Here is a 14827-nt window from a genome sequence, read left to right as displayed (position 1 = left end):
AAAGCTGAGCTTCAACCTTCTGGCTCTCATTAAGTGCTGTGTTTTTAAAAATTGGTGGTTAGGGCCTACTAACGGTGTCTACCCCTCCCTGGTGTTTTCCTCAACTGAATACAGCTGAGCTTCAACCTTCTGGCTCTCATTAAGTGTTTTTTAAAAAACAAAATGGTGGTTAGGGCCTACTAACGGTGTCTGCCCCTCCCTGGTGTTGCCCTCAACTGAATAAAGCTGAGCTTCAACCTTCTGGCTCTCATTAAGTGCTGTGTTTTTAAAAATTGGTGGTTAGGGCCTACTAACGGTGTCTGCCCCTCCCTGGTGTTGCCCTCAACTGAATAAAGCTGTGCTTCAACCTTCTGGCTTTCGGCCTATAGTATCAGATATTAAACTGCATTTGGCCTTCAACTTTGGTTACGGCCTACTAACGGTGTCTGCCCCTCCCTGGTGTTGCCCTCAACTGAATAAAGCTGTGCTTCAACCTTGTGGATTTCGGCCTATAGTATCAGATATTAAACTGCATTTGGCCTTCAACTTTGGTTACGGCCTACTAACGGTGTCTGCCCCTCCCTGGTGTTGTCCTCAACTGAATACAGCTGAGCTTCAACCTTCTGGCTCTCATTAAGTGTTTTTTAAAAACAAAATGGTGGTTAGGGCCTACTAACGGTGTCTGCCCCTCCCTGGTGTTGCCCTCAACTGAATAAAGCTGAGCTTCAACCTTCTGGCTCTCATTAAGTGCTGTGTTTTTAAAAATTGGTGGTTAGGGCCTACTAACGGTGTCTACCCCTCCCTGGTGTTGTCCTCAACTGAATACAGCTGAGCTTCAACCTTCTAGCTTTCGGCCTATAGTATCAGATATTAAACTGCATTTGGCCTTCAACTTTGGTTACGGCCTACTAACGGTGTCTGCCCCTCCCTGGTGTTGCCCTCAACTGAATAAAGCTGTGCTTCAACCTTGTGGATTTCGGCCAATAGTATCAGATATTAAACTGCATTTGGCCTTCAACTTTGGTTACGGCCTACTAACGGTGTCTGCCCATCCCTGGTGTTGTCCTCAACTGAATACAGCTGAGCTTCAACCTTCTGGCTCTCATTAAGTGTTTTTTAAAAAACAAAATGGTGGTTAGGGCCTACTAACGGTGTCTGCCCCTCCCTGGTGTTGCCCTCAACTGAATAATGCTGAGCTTCAACCTTCTGGCTCTCATTAAGTGCTGTGTTTTTAAAAATTGGTGGTTAGGGCCTTCTAACGGTGTCTACCCCTCCCTGGTGTTGTCCTCAACTGAATACAGCTGAGCTTCAACCTTCTGGCTCTCATTAAGTGTTTTTTAAAAAACAAAATGGTGGTTAGGGCCTACTAACGGTGTCTGCCCCTCCCTGGTGTTGCGCTCAACTGAATAATGCTGAGCTTCAACCTTCTGGCTCTCATTAAGTGCTGTGTTTTTAAAAATTGGTGGTTAGGGCCTACTAACGGTGTCTGCCCCTCCCTGGTGTTGCCCTCAACTGAATACAGCTGAGCTTCAACCTTCTTGCTCTCATTAAGTGCTGTGTTTTTAAAAATTGGTGGTTAGGGCCTACTAACGGTGTCTGCCCCTCCCTGGTGTTGCCCTCAACTGAATAAAGCTGTGCTTCAACCTTCTGGCTTTCGGCCTATAGTATCAGATATTAAACTGCATTTGGCCTTCAACTTTGGTTACGGCCTACTAACGGTGTCTGCCCCTCCCTGGTGTTGTCCTCAACTGAATACAGCTGAGCTTCAACCTTCTGGCTCTCATTAAGTGTTTTTTAAAAAACAAAATGGTGGTTAGGGCCTACTAACGGTGTCTGCCCCTCCCTGGTGTTGCCCTCAACTGAATAAAGCTGAGCTTCAACCTTCTGGCTCTCATTAAGTGCTGTGTTTTTAAAAATTGGTGGTTAGGGCCTACTAACGGTGTCTGCCCCTCCCTGGTGTTGCCCTCAACTGAATAAAGCTGTGCTTCAACCTTGTGGCTTTCGGCCTATAGTATCAGATATTAAACTGCATTTGGCCTTCAACTTTGGTTACGGCCTACTAACGGTGTCTGCCCCTCCCTGGTGTTGTCCTCAACTGAATACAGCTGAGCTTCGACCTTCTGGCTCTCATTAAGTGTTTTTAAAAAAACAAAATGGTGGTTAGGGCCTACTAACGGTGTCTGCCCCTCCCTGGTGTTGCCCTCAACTGAATAAAGCTGAGCTTCAACCTTCTGGCTCTCATTAAGTGCTGTGTTTTTAAAAATTGGTGGTTAGGGCCTACTAACGGTGTCTACCCCTCCCTGGTGTTTTCCTCAACTGAATACAGCTGAGCTTCAACCTTCTGGCTCTCATTAAGTGTTTTTTAAAAAACAAAATGGTGGTTAGGGCCTACTAACGGTGTCTGCCCCTCCCTGGTGTTGCCCTCAACTGAATAAAGCTGAGCTTCAACCTTCTGGCTCTCATTAAGTGCTGTGTTTTTAAAAATTGGTGGTTAGGGCCTACTAACGGTGTCTGCCCCTCCCTGGTGTTGCCCTCAACTGAATAAAGCTGTGCTTCAACCTTCTGGCTTTCGGCCTATAGTATCAGATATTAAACTGCATTTGGCCTTCAACTTTGGTTACGGCCTACTAACGGTGTCTGCCCCTCCCTGGTGTTGCCCTCAACTGAATAAAGCTGTGCTTCAACCTTGTGGATTTCGGCCTATAGTATCAGATATTAAACTGCATTTGGCCTTCAACTTTGGTTACGGCCTACTAACGGTGTCTGCCCCTCCCTGGTGTTGTCCTCAACTGAATACAGCTGAGCTTCAACCTTCTGGCTCTCATTAAGTGTTTTTTAAAAAACAAAATGGTGGTTAGGGCCTACTAACGGTGTCTGCCCCTCCCTGGTGTTGCCCTCAACTGAATAAAGCTGAGCTTCAACCTTCTGGCTCTCATTAAGTGCTGTGTTTTTAAAAATTGGTGGTTAGGGCCTACTAACGGTGTCTACCCCTCCCTGGTGTTTTCCTCAACTGAATACAGCTGAGCTTCAACCTTCTGGCTCTCATTAAGTGTTTTTTAAAAAACAAAATGGTGGTTAGGGCCTACTAACGGTGTCTGCCCCTCCCTGGTGTTGCCCTCAACTGAATAAAGCTGAGCTTCAACCTTCTGGCTCTCATTAAGTGCTGTGTTTTTAAAAATTGGTGGTTAGGGCCTACTAACGGTGTCTGCCCCTCCCTGGTGTTGCCCTCAACTGAATAAAGCTGTGCTTCAACCTTCTGGCTTTCGGCCTATAGTATCAGATATTAAACTGCATTTGGCCTTCAACTTTGGTTACGGCCTACTAACGGTGTCTGCCCCTCCCTGGTGTTGCCCTCAACTGAATAAAGCTGTGCTTCAACCTTGTGGATTTCGGCCTATAGTATCAGATATTAAATTGCATTTGGCCTTCAACTTTGGTTACGGCCTACTAAAGGTGTCTGCCCCTCCCTGGTGTTGTCCTCAACTGAATACAGCTGAGCTTCAACCTTCTGGCTCTCATTAAGTGTTTTTTAAAAAACAAAATGGTGGTTAGGGCCTACTAACGGTGTCTGCCCCTCCCTGGTGTTGCCCTCAACTGAATAAAGCTGAGCTTCAACCTTCTGGCTCTCATTAAGTGCTGTGTTTTTAAAAATTGGTGGTTAGGGCCTACTAACGGTGTCTACCCCTCCCTGGTGTTGTCCTCAACTGAATACAGCTGAGCTTCAACCTTCTGGCTTTCGGCCTATAGTATCAGATATTAAACTGCATTTGGCCTTCAACTTTGGTTACGGCCTACTAACGGTGTCTGCCCCTCCCTGGTGTTGCCCTCAACTGAATAAAGCTGTGCTTCAACCTTGTGGATTTCGGCCTATAGTATCAGATATTAAACTGCATTTGGCCTTCAACTTTGGTTACGGCCTACTAACGGTGTCTGCCCCTCCCTGGTGTTGTCCTCAACTGAATACAGCTGAGCTTCAACCTTCTGGCTCTCATTAAGTGTTTTTTAAAAAACAAAATGGTGGTTAGGGCCTACTAACGGTGTCTGCCCCTCCCTGGTGTTGCCCTCAACTGAATAAAGCTGAGCTTCAACCTTCTGGCTCTCATTAAGTGCTGTGTTTTTAAAAATTGGTGGTTAGGGCCTACTAACGGTGTCTACCCCTCCCTGGTGTTGTCCTCAACTGAATACAGCTGAGCTTCAACCTTCTGGCTCTCATTAAGTGTTTTTTAAAAAACAAAATGGTGGTTAGGGCCTACTAACGGTGTCTGCCCCTCCCTGGTGTTGCCCTCAACTGAATAATGCTGAGCTTCAACCTTCTGGCTCTCATTAAGTGCTGTGTTTTTAAAAATTGGTGGTTAGGGCCTACTAACGGTGTCTGCCCCTCCCTGGTGTTGCCCTCAACTGAATACAGCTGAGCTTCAACCTTCTTGCTCTCATTAAGTGCTGTGTTTTTAAAAATTGGTGGTTAGGGCCTACTAACGGTGTCTGCCCCTCCCTGGTGTTGCCCTCAACTGAATACAGCTGAGCTTCAACCTTCTGGCTCTCATTAAGTGTTTTTTAAAAAACAAAATGGTGGTTAGGGCCTACTAACGGTGTCTGCCCCTCCCTGGTGTTGCCCTCAACTGAATAAAGCTGAGCTTCAACCTTCTGGCTCTCATTAAGTGCTGTGTTTTTAAAAATTGGTGGTTAGGGCCTACTAACGGTGTCTGCCCCTGCCTGGTGTTGTCCTCCACTGAATACAGCTGAGCTTCAACCTTCTGGCTCTCATTAAGTGTTTTTTAAAAAACAAAATGGTGGTTAGGGCCTACTAACGGTGTCTGCCCCTCCCTGGTCTTGCCCTCAACTGAATAAAGCTGAGCTTCAACCTTCTGGCTCTCATTAAGTGCTGTGTTTTTAAAAATTGGTGGTTAGGGCCTACTAACGGTGTCTGCCCCTCCCTGGTGTTGCCCTCAACTGAATAAAGCTGAGCTTCAACCTTCTGGCTCTCATTAAGTGCTGTGTTTTTAAAAATTGGTGGTTAGGGCCTACTAACGGTGTCTGCCCCTCCCTGGTCTTGCCCTCAACTGAATAAAGCTGAGCTTCAACCTTCTGGCTCTCATTAAGTGCTGTGTTTTTAAAAATTGGTGGTTAGGGCCTATTAACGGTGTCTGCCCCTCCCTGGTCTTGCCCTCAACTGAATAAAGATGAGCTTCAACCTTCTGGCTCTCATTAAGTGCTGTGTTTTTAAAAATTGGTGGTTAGGGCCTACTAACGGTGTCTGCCCCTCCCTGGTGTTGACCTCAACTGAATACAGCTGAGCTTCAACCTTCTGACTCTCATTAAGTGTTTTTTAAAAAACAAAATGGTGGTTAGGGCCTACTAACGGTGTCTGCCCCTCCCTGGTGTTGCCCTCAACTGAATAAAGCTGAGCTTCAACCTTCTGGCTCTCATTAAGTGCTGTGTTTTTAAAAATTGTTGGTTAGGGCCTACTAACGGTGTCTACCCCTCCCTGGTGTTGTCCTCAACTGAATACAGCTGAGCTTCAACCTTCTGGCTCTCATTAAGTGTTTTTTAAAAAACAAAATGGTGGTTAGGGCCTACTAACAGTGTCTGCCCCTCCCTGGTGTTGCCCTCAACTGAATAAAGCTGAGCTTCAACCTTCTGGCTCTCATTAAGTGCTGTGTTTTTAAAAATTGGTGGTTAGGGCCTACTAACGGTGTCTACCCCTCCCTGGTGTTGTCCTCAACTGAATACAGCTGAGCTTCAACCTTCTGGCTCTCATTAAGTGTTTTTTAAAAAACAAAATGGTGGTTAGGGCCTACTAACGGTGTCTGCCCCTCCCTGGTGTTGCCCTCAACTGAATAAAGCTGAGCTTCAACCTTCTGGCTCTCATTAAGTGCTGTGTTTTTAAAAATTGGTGGTTAGGGCCTACTAACGGTGTCTGCCCCTGCCTGGTGTTGTCCTCCACTGAATACAGCTGAGCTTCAACCTTCTGGCTCTCATTAAGTGTTTTTTAAAAAACAAAATGGTGGTTAGGGCCTACTAACGGTGTCTGCCCCTCCCTGGTGTTGCCCTCAACTGAATAAAGCTGAGCTTCAACCTTCTGGCTCTCATTAAGTGCTGTGTTTTTAAAAATTGGTGGTTAGGGCCTACTAACGGTGTCTGCCCCTCCCTGGTGTTGCCCTCAACTGAATAAAGCTGTGCTTCAACCTTCTGGCTTTCAGCCTATAGTATCAGATATTAAACTGCATTTGGCCTTCAACTTTGGTTACGGCCTACTAACGGTGTCTGCCCCTCCCTGGTGTTGCCCTCAACTGAATAAAGCTGTGCTTCAACCTTGTGGATTTTGGCCTATAGTATCAGATATTAAACTGCATTTGGCCTTCAACTTTGGTTACGGCCTACTAACGGTGTCTGCCCCTCCCTGGTGTTGTCCTCAACTGAATACAGCTGAGCTTCAACCTTCTGGCTCTCATTAAGTGTTTTTTAAAAAACAAAATGGTGGTTAGGGCCTAATAACGGTGTCTGCCCCTCCCTGGTGTTGCCCTCAACTGAATAAAGCTGAGCTTCAACCTTCTGCCTCTCATTAAGTGCTGTGTTTTTAAAAATTGGTGGTTAGGGCCTACTAACGGTGTCTACCCCTCCCTGGTGTTGTCCTCAACTGAATACAGCTGAGCTTCAACCTTCTGGCTCTCATTAAGTGTTTTTTAAAAAACAGAATGGTGGTTAGGGCCTACTAACGGTGTCTGCCCCTCCCTGGTGTTGCCCTCAACTGAATAAAGCTGAGCTTCAACCTTCTGGCTCTCATTAAGTGCTGTGTTTTTAAAAATTGGTGGTTAGGGCCTACTAACGGTGTCTGCCCCTCCCTGGTGTTGCCCTCAACTGAATACAGCTGAGCTTCAACCTTCTTGCTCTCATTAAGTGCTGTGTTTTTAAAAATTGGTGGTTAGGGCCTACTAACGGTGTCTGCCCCTCCCTGGTGTTGCCCTCAACTGAATAAAGCTGAGCTTCAACCTTCTGGCTCTCATTAAGTGTTTTTTAAAAAACAAAATGGTGGTTAGGGCCTACCAACGGTGTCTGCCCCTCCCTGGTGTTGCCCTCAACTGAATAAAGCTGAGCTTCAACCTTCTGGCTCTCATTAAGTGCTGTGTTTTTAAAAATTGGTGGTTAGGGCCTACTAACGGTGTCTGCCCCTGCCTGGTGTTGTCCTCCACTGAATACAGCTGAGCTTCAACCTTCTGGCTCTCATTAAGTGTTTTTTAAAAAACAAAATGGTGGTTAGGGCCTACTAACGGTGTCTGCCCCTCCCTGGTCTTGCCCTCAACTGAATAAAGCTGAGCTTCAACCTTCTGGCTCTCATTAAGTGCTGTGTTTTTAAAAATTGGTGGTTAGGGCCTACTAACGGTGTCTGCCCCTCCCTGGTGTTGCCCTCAACTGAATACAGCTGAGCTTCAACCTTCTTGCTCTCATTAAGTGCTGTGTTTTTAAAAATTGGTGGTTAGGGCCTACTAACGGTGTCTGCCCCTGCCTGGTGTTGTCCTCCACTGAATACAGCTGAGCTTCAACCTTCTGGCTCTCATTAAGTGTTTTTTAAAAAACAAAATGGTGGTTAGGGCCTACTAACGGTGTCTGCCCCTCCCTGGTCTTGCCCTCAACTGAATAAAGCTGAGCTTCAACCTTCTGGCTCTCATTAAGTGCTGTGTTTTTAAAAATTGGTGGTTAGGGCCTATTAACGGTGTCTGCCCCTCCCTGGTCTTGCCCTCAACTGAATAAAGCTGAGCTTCAACCTTCTTGCTCTCATTAAGTGCTGTGTTTTTAAAAATTGGTGGTTAGGGCCTACTAACGGTGTCTGCCCCTCCCTGGTGTTGCCCTCAACTGAATACAGCTGAGCTTCAACCTTCTGGCTCTCATTAAGTGTTTTTTAAAAAACAAAATGGTGGTTAGGGCCTACTAACGGTGTCTGCCCCTCCCTGGTGTTGCCCTCAACTGAATAAAGCTGAGCTTCAACCTTCTGGCTCTCATTAAGTGCTGTGTTTTTAAAAATTGGTGGTTAGGGCCTACTAATGGTGTCTGCCCCTGCCTGGTGTTGTCCTCCACTGAATACAGCTGAGCTTCAACCTTCTGTCTCTCATTAAGTGTTTTTTAAAAAATAAAATGGTGGTTAGGGCTTACTAACGGTGTCTGCCCCTCCCTGGTCTTGCCCTCAACTGAATAAAGCTGAGCTTCAACCTTCTGGCTCTCATTAAGTGCTGTGTTTTTAAAAATTGGTGGTTAGGGCCTACTAACGGTGTCTGCCCCTGCCTGGTGTTGTCCTCCACTGAATACAGCTGAGCTTCAACCTTCTGGCTCTCATTAAGTGTTTTTTAAAAAACAAAATGGTGGTTAGGGCCTACTAACGGTGTCTGCCCCTCCCTGGTGTTGCCCTCAACTGAATACAGCTGAGCTTCAACCTTCTGGCTCTCATTAAGTGTTTTTTAAAAAACAAAATGGTGGTTAGGGCCTACTAAAGGTGTCTGCCCCTCCCTGGTGTTGCCCTCAACTGAATAAAGCTGAGCTTCAACCTTCTGGCTCTCATTAAGTGCTGTGTTTTTAAAAATTGGTGGTTAGGGCCTACTAACGGTGTCTGCCCCTGCCTGGTGTTGTCCTCCACTGAATACAGCTGAGCTTCAACCTTCTGGCTCTCATTAAGTGTTTTTTAAAAAACAAAATGGTGGTTAGGGCCTACTAACGGTGTCTGCCCCTCCCTGGTGTTGCCCTCAACTGAATAAAGCTGAGCTTCAACCTTCTGGCTCTCATTAAGTGCTGTGTTTTTAAAAATTGGTGGTTAGGGCCTACTAACGGTGTCTGCCCCTCCCTGGTGTTGCCCTCAACTGAATAAAGCTGTGCTTCAACCTTCTGGCTTTCGGCCTATAGTATCAGATATTAAACTGCATTTGGCCTTCAACTTTGGTTACGGCCTACTAACGGTGTCTGCCCCTCCCTGGTGTTGTCCTCAACTGAATACAGCTGAGCTTCAACCTTCTGGCTCTCATTAAGTGTTTTTTAAAAAACAAAATGGTGGTTAGGGCCTACTAACGGTGTCTGCCCCTCCCTGGTGTTGCCCTCAACTGAATAAAGCTGAGCTTCAACCTTCTGGCTCTCATTAAGTGCTGTGTTTTTAAAAATTGGTGGTTAGGGCCTACTAACGGTGTCTGCCCCTCCCTGGTGTTGCCCTCAACTGAATAAAGCTGTGCTTCAACCTTGTGGCTTTCGGCCTATAGTATCAGATATTAAACTGCATTTGGCCTTCAACTTTGGTTACGGCCTACTAACGGTGTCTGCCCCTCCCTGGTGTTGTCCTCAACTGAAAACAGCTGAGCTTCGACCTTCTGGCTCTCATTAAGTGTTTTTAAAAAAACAAAATGGTGGTTAGGGCCTACTAACGGTGTCTGCCCCTCCCTGGTGTTGCCCTCAACTGAATAAAGCTGAGCTTCAACCTTCTGGCTCTCATTAAGTGCTGTGTTTTTAAAAATTGGTGGTTAGGGCCTATTAACGGTGTCTGCCCCTCCCTGGTCTTGCCCTCAACTGAATAAAGCTGAGCTTCAACCTTCTTGCTCTCATTAAGTGCTGTGTTTTTAAAAATTGGTGGTTAGGGCCTACTAACGGTGTCTGCCCCTCCCTGGTGTTGCCCTCAACTGAATACAGCTGAGCTTCAACCTTCTGGCTCTCATTAAGTTTTTTTTAAAAAACAAAATGGTGGTTAGGGCCTACTAAAGGTGTCTGCCCCTCCCTGGTGTTGCCCTCAACTGAATAAAGCTGAGCTTCAACCTTCTGGCTCTCATTAAGTGCTGTGTTTTTAAAAATTGGTGGTTAGGGCCTACTAACGGTGTCTGCCCCTGCCTGGTGTTGTCCTCCACTGAATACAGCTGAGCTTCAACCTTCTGGCTCTCATTAAGTGTTTTTTAAAAAACAAAATGGTGGTTAGGGCCTACTAACGGTGTCTGCCCCTCCCTGGTGTTGCCCTCAACTGAATAAAGCTGAGCTTCAACCTTCTGGCTCTCATTAAGTGCTGTGTTTTTAAAAATTGGTGGTTAGGGCCTACTAACGGTGTCTGCCCCTCCCTGGTGTTGCCCTCAACTGAATAAAGCTGTGCTTCACCCTTCTGGCTTTCGGCCTATAGTATCAGATATTAAACTGCATTTGGCCTTCAACTTTGGTTACGGCCTACTAACGGTGTCTGCCCCTCCCTGGTGTTGTCCTCAACTGAATACAGCTGAGCTTCAACCTTCTGGCTCTCATTAAGTGTTTTTTAAAAAACAAAATGGTGGTTAGGGCCTACTAACGGTGTCTGCCCCTCCCTGGTGTTGCCCTCAACTGAATAAAGCTGAGCTTCAACCTTCTGGCTCTCATTAAGTGCTGTGTTTTTAAAAATTGGTGGTTAGGGCCTACTAACGGTGTCTGCCCCTCCCTGGTGTTGCCCTCAACTGAATAAAGCTGTGCTTCAACCTTGTGGCTTTCGGCCTATAGTATCAGATATTAAACTGCATTTGGCCTTCAACTTTGGTTACGGCCTACTAACGGTGTCTGCCCCTCCCTGGTGTTGTCCTCAACTGAAAACAGCTGAGCTTCGACCTTCTGGCTCTCATTAAGTGTTTTTAAAAAAACAAAATGGTGGTTAGGGCCTACTAACGGTGTCTGCCCCTCCCTGGTGTTGCCCTCAACTGAATAAAGCTGAGCTTCAACCTTCTGGCTCTCATTAAGTGCTGTGTTTTTAAAAAATTGGTGGTTAGGGCCTACTAACGGTGTCTACCCCTCCCTGGTGTTTTCCTCAACTGAATACAGCTGTGCTTCAACCTTCTGGCTTTCGGCCTATAGTATCAGATATTAAACTGCATTTGGCCTTCAACTTTGGTTACGGCCTACTAACGGTGTCTGCCCCTCCCTGGTGTTGCCCTCAACTGAATAAAGCTGTGCTTCAACCTTGTGGATTTCGGCCTATAGTATCAGATATTAAACTGCATTTGGCCTTCAACTTTGGTTACGGCCTACTAACGGTGTCTGCCCCTCCCTGGTGTTGTCCTCAACTGAATACAGCTGAGCTTCAACCTTCTGGCTCTCATTAAGTGTTTTTTAAAAAACAAAATGGTGGTTAGGGCCTACTAACGGTGTCTGCCCCTCCCTGGTGTTGCCCTCAACTGAATAAAGCTGAGCTTCAACCTTCTGGCTCTCATTAAGTGCTGTGTTTTTAAAAATTGGTGGTTAGGGCCTACTAACGGTGTCTACCCCTCCCTGGTGTTTTCCTCAACTGAATACAGCTGAGCTTCAACCTTCTGGCTCTCATTAAGTGTTTTTTAAAAAACAAAATGGTGGTTAGGGCCTACTAACGGTGTCTGCCCCTCCCTGGTGTTGCCCTCAACTGAATAAAGCTGAGCTTCAACCTTCTGGCTCTCATTAAGTGCTGTGTTTTTAAAAATTGGTGGTTAGGGCCTACTAACGGTGTCTGCCCCTCCCTGGTGTTGCCCTCAACTGAATAAAGCTGTGCTTCAACCTTCTGGCTTTCGGCCTATAGTATCAGATATTAAACTGCATTTGGCCTTCAACTTTGGTTACGGCCTACTAACGGTGTCTGCCCCTCCCTGGTGTTGCCCTCAACTGAATAAAGCTGTGCTTCAACCTTGTGGATTTCGGCCTATAGTATCAGATATTAAACTGCATTTGGCCTTCAACTTTGGTTACGGCCTACTAACGGTGTCTGCCCCTCCCTGGTGTTGTCCTCAACTGAATACAGCTGAGCTTCAACCTTCTGGCTCTCATTAAGTGTTTTTTAAAAACAAAATGGTGGTTAGGGCCTACTAACGGTGTCTGCCCCTCCCTGGTGTTGCCCTCAACTGAATAAAGCTGAGCTTCAACCTTCTGGCTCTCATTAAGTGCTGTGTTTTTAAAAATTGGTGGTTAGGGCCTACTAACGGTGTCTACCCCTCCCTGGTGTTGTCCTCAACTGAATACAGCTGAGCTTCAACCTTCTAGCTTTCGGCCTATAGTATCAGATATTAAACTGCATTTGGCCTTCAACTTTGGTTACGGCCTACTAACGGTGTCTGCCCCTCCCTGGTGTTGCCCTCAACTGAATAAAGCTGTGCTTCAACCTTGTGGATTTCGGCCAATAGTATCAGATATTAAACTGCATTTGGCCTTCAACTTTGGTTACGGCCTACTAACGGTGTCTGCCCATCCCTGGTGTTGTCCTCAACTGAATACAGCTGAGCTTCAACCTTCTGGCTCTCATTAAGTGTTTTTTAAAAAACAAAATGGTGGTTAGGGCCTACTAACGGTGTCTGCCCCTCCCTGGTGTTGCCCTCAACTGAATAATGCTGAGCTTCAACCTTCTGGCTCTCATTAAGTGCTGTGTTTTTAAAAATTGGTGGTTAGGGCCTTCTAACGGTGTCTACCCCTCCCTGGTGTTGTCCTCAACTGAATACAGCTGAGCTTCAACCTTCTGGCTCTCATTAAGTGTTTTTTAAAAAACAAAATGGTGGTTAGGGCCTACTAACGGTGTCTGCCCCTCCCTGGTGTTGCGCTCAACTGAATAATGCTGAGCTTCAACCTTCTGGCTCTCATTAAGTGCTGTGTTTTTAAAAATTGGTGGTTAGGGCCTACTAACGGTGTCTGCCCCTCCCTGGTGTTGCCCTCAACTGAATACAGCTGAGCTTCAACCTTCTTGCTCTCATTAAGTGCTGTGTTTTTAAAAATTGGTGGTTAGGGCCTACTAACGGTGTCTGCCCCTCCCTGGTGTTGCCCTCAACTGAATACAGCTGAGCTTCAACCTTCTGGCTCTCATTAAGTGTTTTTTAAAAAACAAAATGGTGGTTAGGGCCTACTAACGGTGTCTGCCCCTCCCTGGTGTTGCCCTCAACTGAATAAAGCTGAGCTTCAACCTTCTGGCTCTCATTAAGTGCTGTGTTTTTAAAAATTGGTGGTTAGGGCCTACTAACGGTGTCTGCCCCTGCCTGGTGTTGTCCTCCACTGAATACAGCTGAGCTTCAACCTTCTGGCTCTCATTAAGTGTTTTTTAAAAAACAAAATGGTGGTTAGGGCCTACTAACGGTGTCTGCCCCTCCCTGGTCTTGCCCTCAACTGAATAAAGCTGAGCTTCAACCTTCTGGCTCTCATTAAGTGCTGTGTTTTTAAAAATTGGTGGTTAGGGCCTACTAACGGTGTCTGCCCCTCCCTGGTGTTGCCCTCAACTGAATAAAGCTGAGCTTCAACCTTCTGGCTCTCATTAAGTGCTGTGTTTTTAAAAATTGGTGGTTAGGGCCTACTAACGGTGTCTGCCCCTCCCTGGTCTTGCCCTCAACTGAATAAAGCTGAGCTTCAACCTTCTGGCTCTCATTAAGTGCTGTGTTTTTAAAAATTGGTGGTTAGGGCCTATTAACGGTGTCTGCCCCTCCCTGGTCTTGCCCTCAACTGAATAAAGATGAGCTTCAACCTTCTGGCTCTCATTAAGTGCTGTCTTTTTAAAAATTGGTGGTTAGGGCCTACTAACGGTGTCTGCCCCTCCCTGGTGTTGACCTCAACTGAATACAGCTGAGCTTCAACCTTCTGACTCTCATTAAGTGTTTTTTAAAAAACAAAATGGTGGTTAGGGCCTACTAACGGTGTCTGCCCCTCCCTGGTGTTGCCCTCAACTGAATAAAGCTGAGCTTCAACCTTCTGGCTCTCATTAAGTGCTGTGTTTTTAAAAATTGGTGGTTAGGGCCTACTAACGGTGTCTACCCCTCCCTGGTGTTGTCCTCAACTGAATACAGCTGAGCTTCGACCTTCTGGCTCTCATTAAGTGTTTTTAAAAAAACAAAATGGTGGTTAGGGCCTACTAACGGTGTCTGCCCCTCCCTGGTGTTGCCCTCAACTGAATAAAGCTGAGCTTCAACCTTCTGGCTCTCATTAAGTGCTGTGTTTTTAAAAATTGGTGGTTAGGGCCTACTAACGGTGTCTACCCCTCCCTGGTGTTTTCCTCAACTGAATACAGCTGAGCTTCAACCTTCTGGCTCTCATTAAGTGTTTTTTAAAAAACAAAATGGTGGTTAGGGCCTACTAACGGTGTCTGCCCCTCCCTGGTGTTGCCCTCAACTGAATAAAGCTGAGCTTCAACCTTCTGGCTCTCATTAAGTGCTGTGTTTTTAAAAATTGGTGGTTAGGGCCCACTAACGGTGTCTGCCCCTCCCTGGTGTTGCCCTCAACTGAATAAAGCTGTGCTTCAACCTTCTGGCTTTCGGCCTATAGTATCAGATATTAAACTGCATTTGGCCTTCAACTTTGGTTACGGCCTACTAACGGTGTCTGCCCCTCCCTGGTGTTGCCCTCAACTGAATAAAGCTGTGCTTCAACCTTGTGGATTTCGGCCTATAGTATCAGATATTAAACTGCATTTGGCCTTCAACTTTGGTTACGGCCTACTAACGGTGTCTGCCCCTCCCTGGTGTTGTCCTCAACTGAATACAGCTGAGCTTCAACCTTCTGGCTCTCATTAAGTGTTTTTTAAAAAACAAAATGGTGGTTAGGGCCTACTAACGGTGTCTGCCCCTCCCTGGTGTTGCCCTCAACTGAATAAAGCTGAGCTTCAACCTTCTGGCTCTCATTAAGTGCTGTGTTTTTAAAAATTGGTGGTTAGGGCCTACTAACGGTGTCTACCCCTCCCTGGTGTTTTCCTCAACTGAATACAGCTGAGCTTCAACCTTCTGGCTCTCATTAAGTGTTTTTTAAAAAACAAAATGGTGGTTAGGGCCTACTAACGGTGTCTGCCCCTCCCTGGTGTTGCCCTCAACTGAATAAAGCTGAGCTTCAACCTTCTGGCTCTCATTAAGTGCTGTGTTTTTAAAAATTGGTGGTTAGGGCC

Source organism: Ranitomeya variabilis, chromosome 6 (assembly GCF_051348905.1).
Source record: "Ranitomeya variabilis isolate aRanVar5 chromosome 6, aRanVar5.hap1, whole genome shotgun sequence".
In the NCBI taxonomy this organism is placed as follows: Eukaryota; Metazoa; Chordata; class Amphibia; order Anura; family Dendrobatidae; genus Ranitomeya; species Ranitomeya variabilis.
This window is presented reverse-complemented; position numbering follows the sequence as displayed.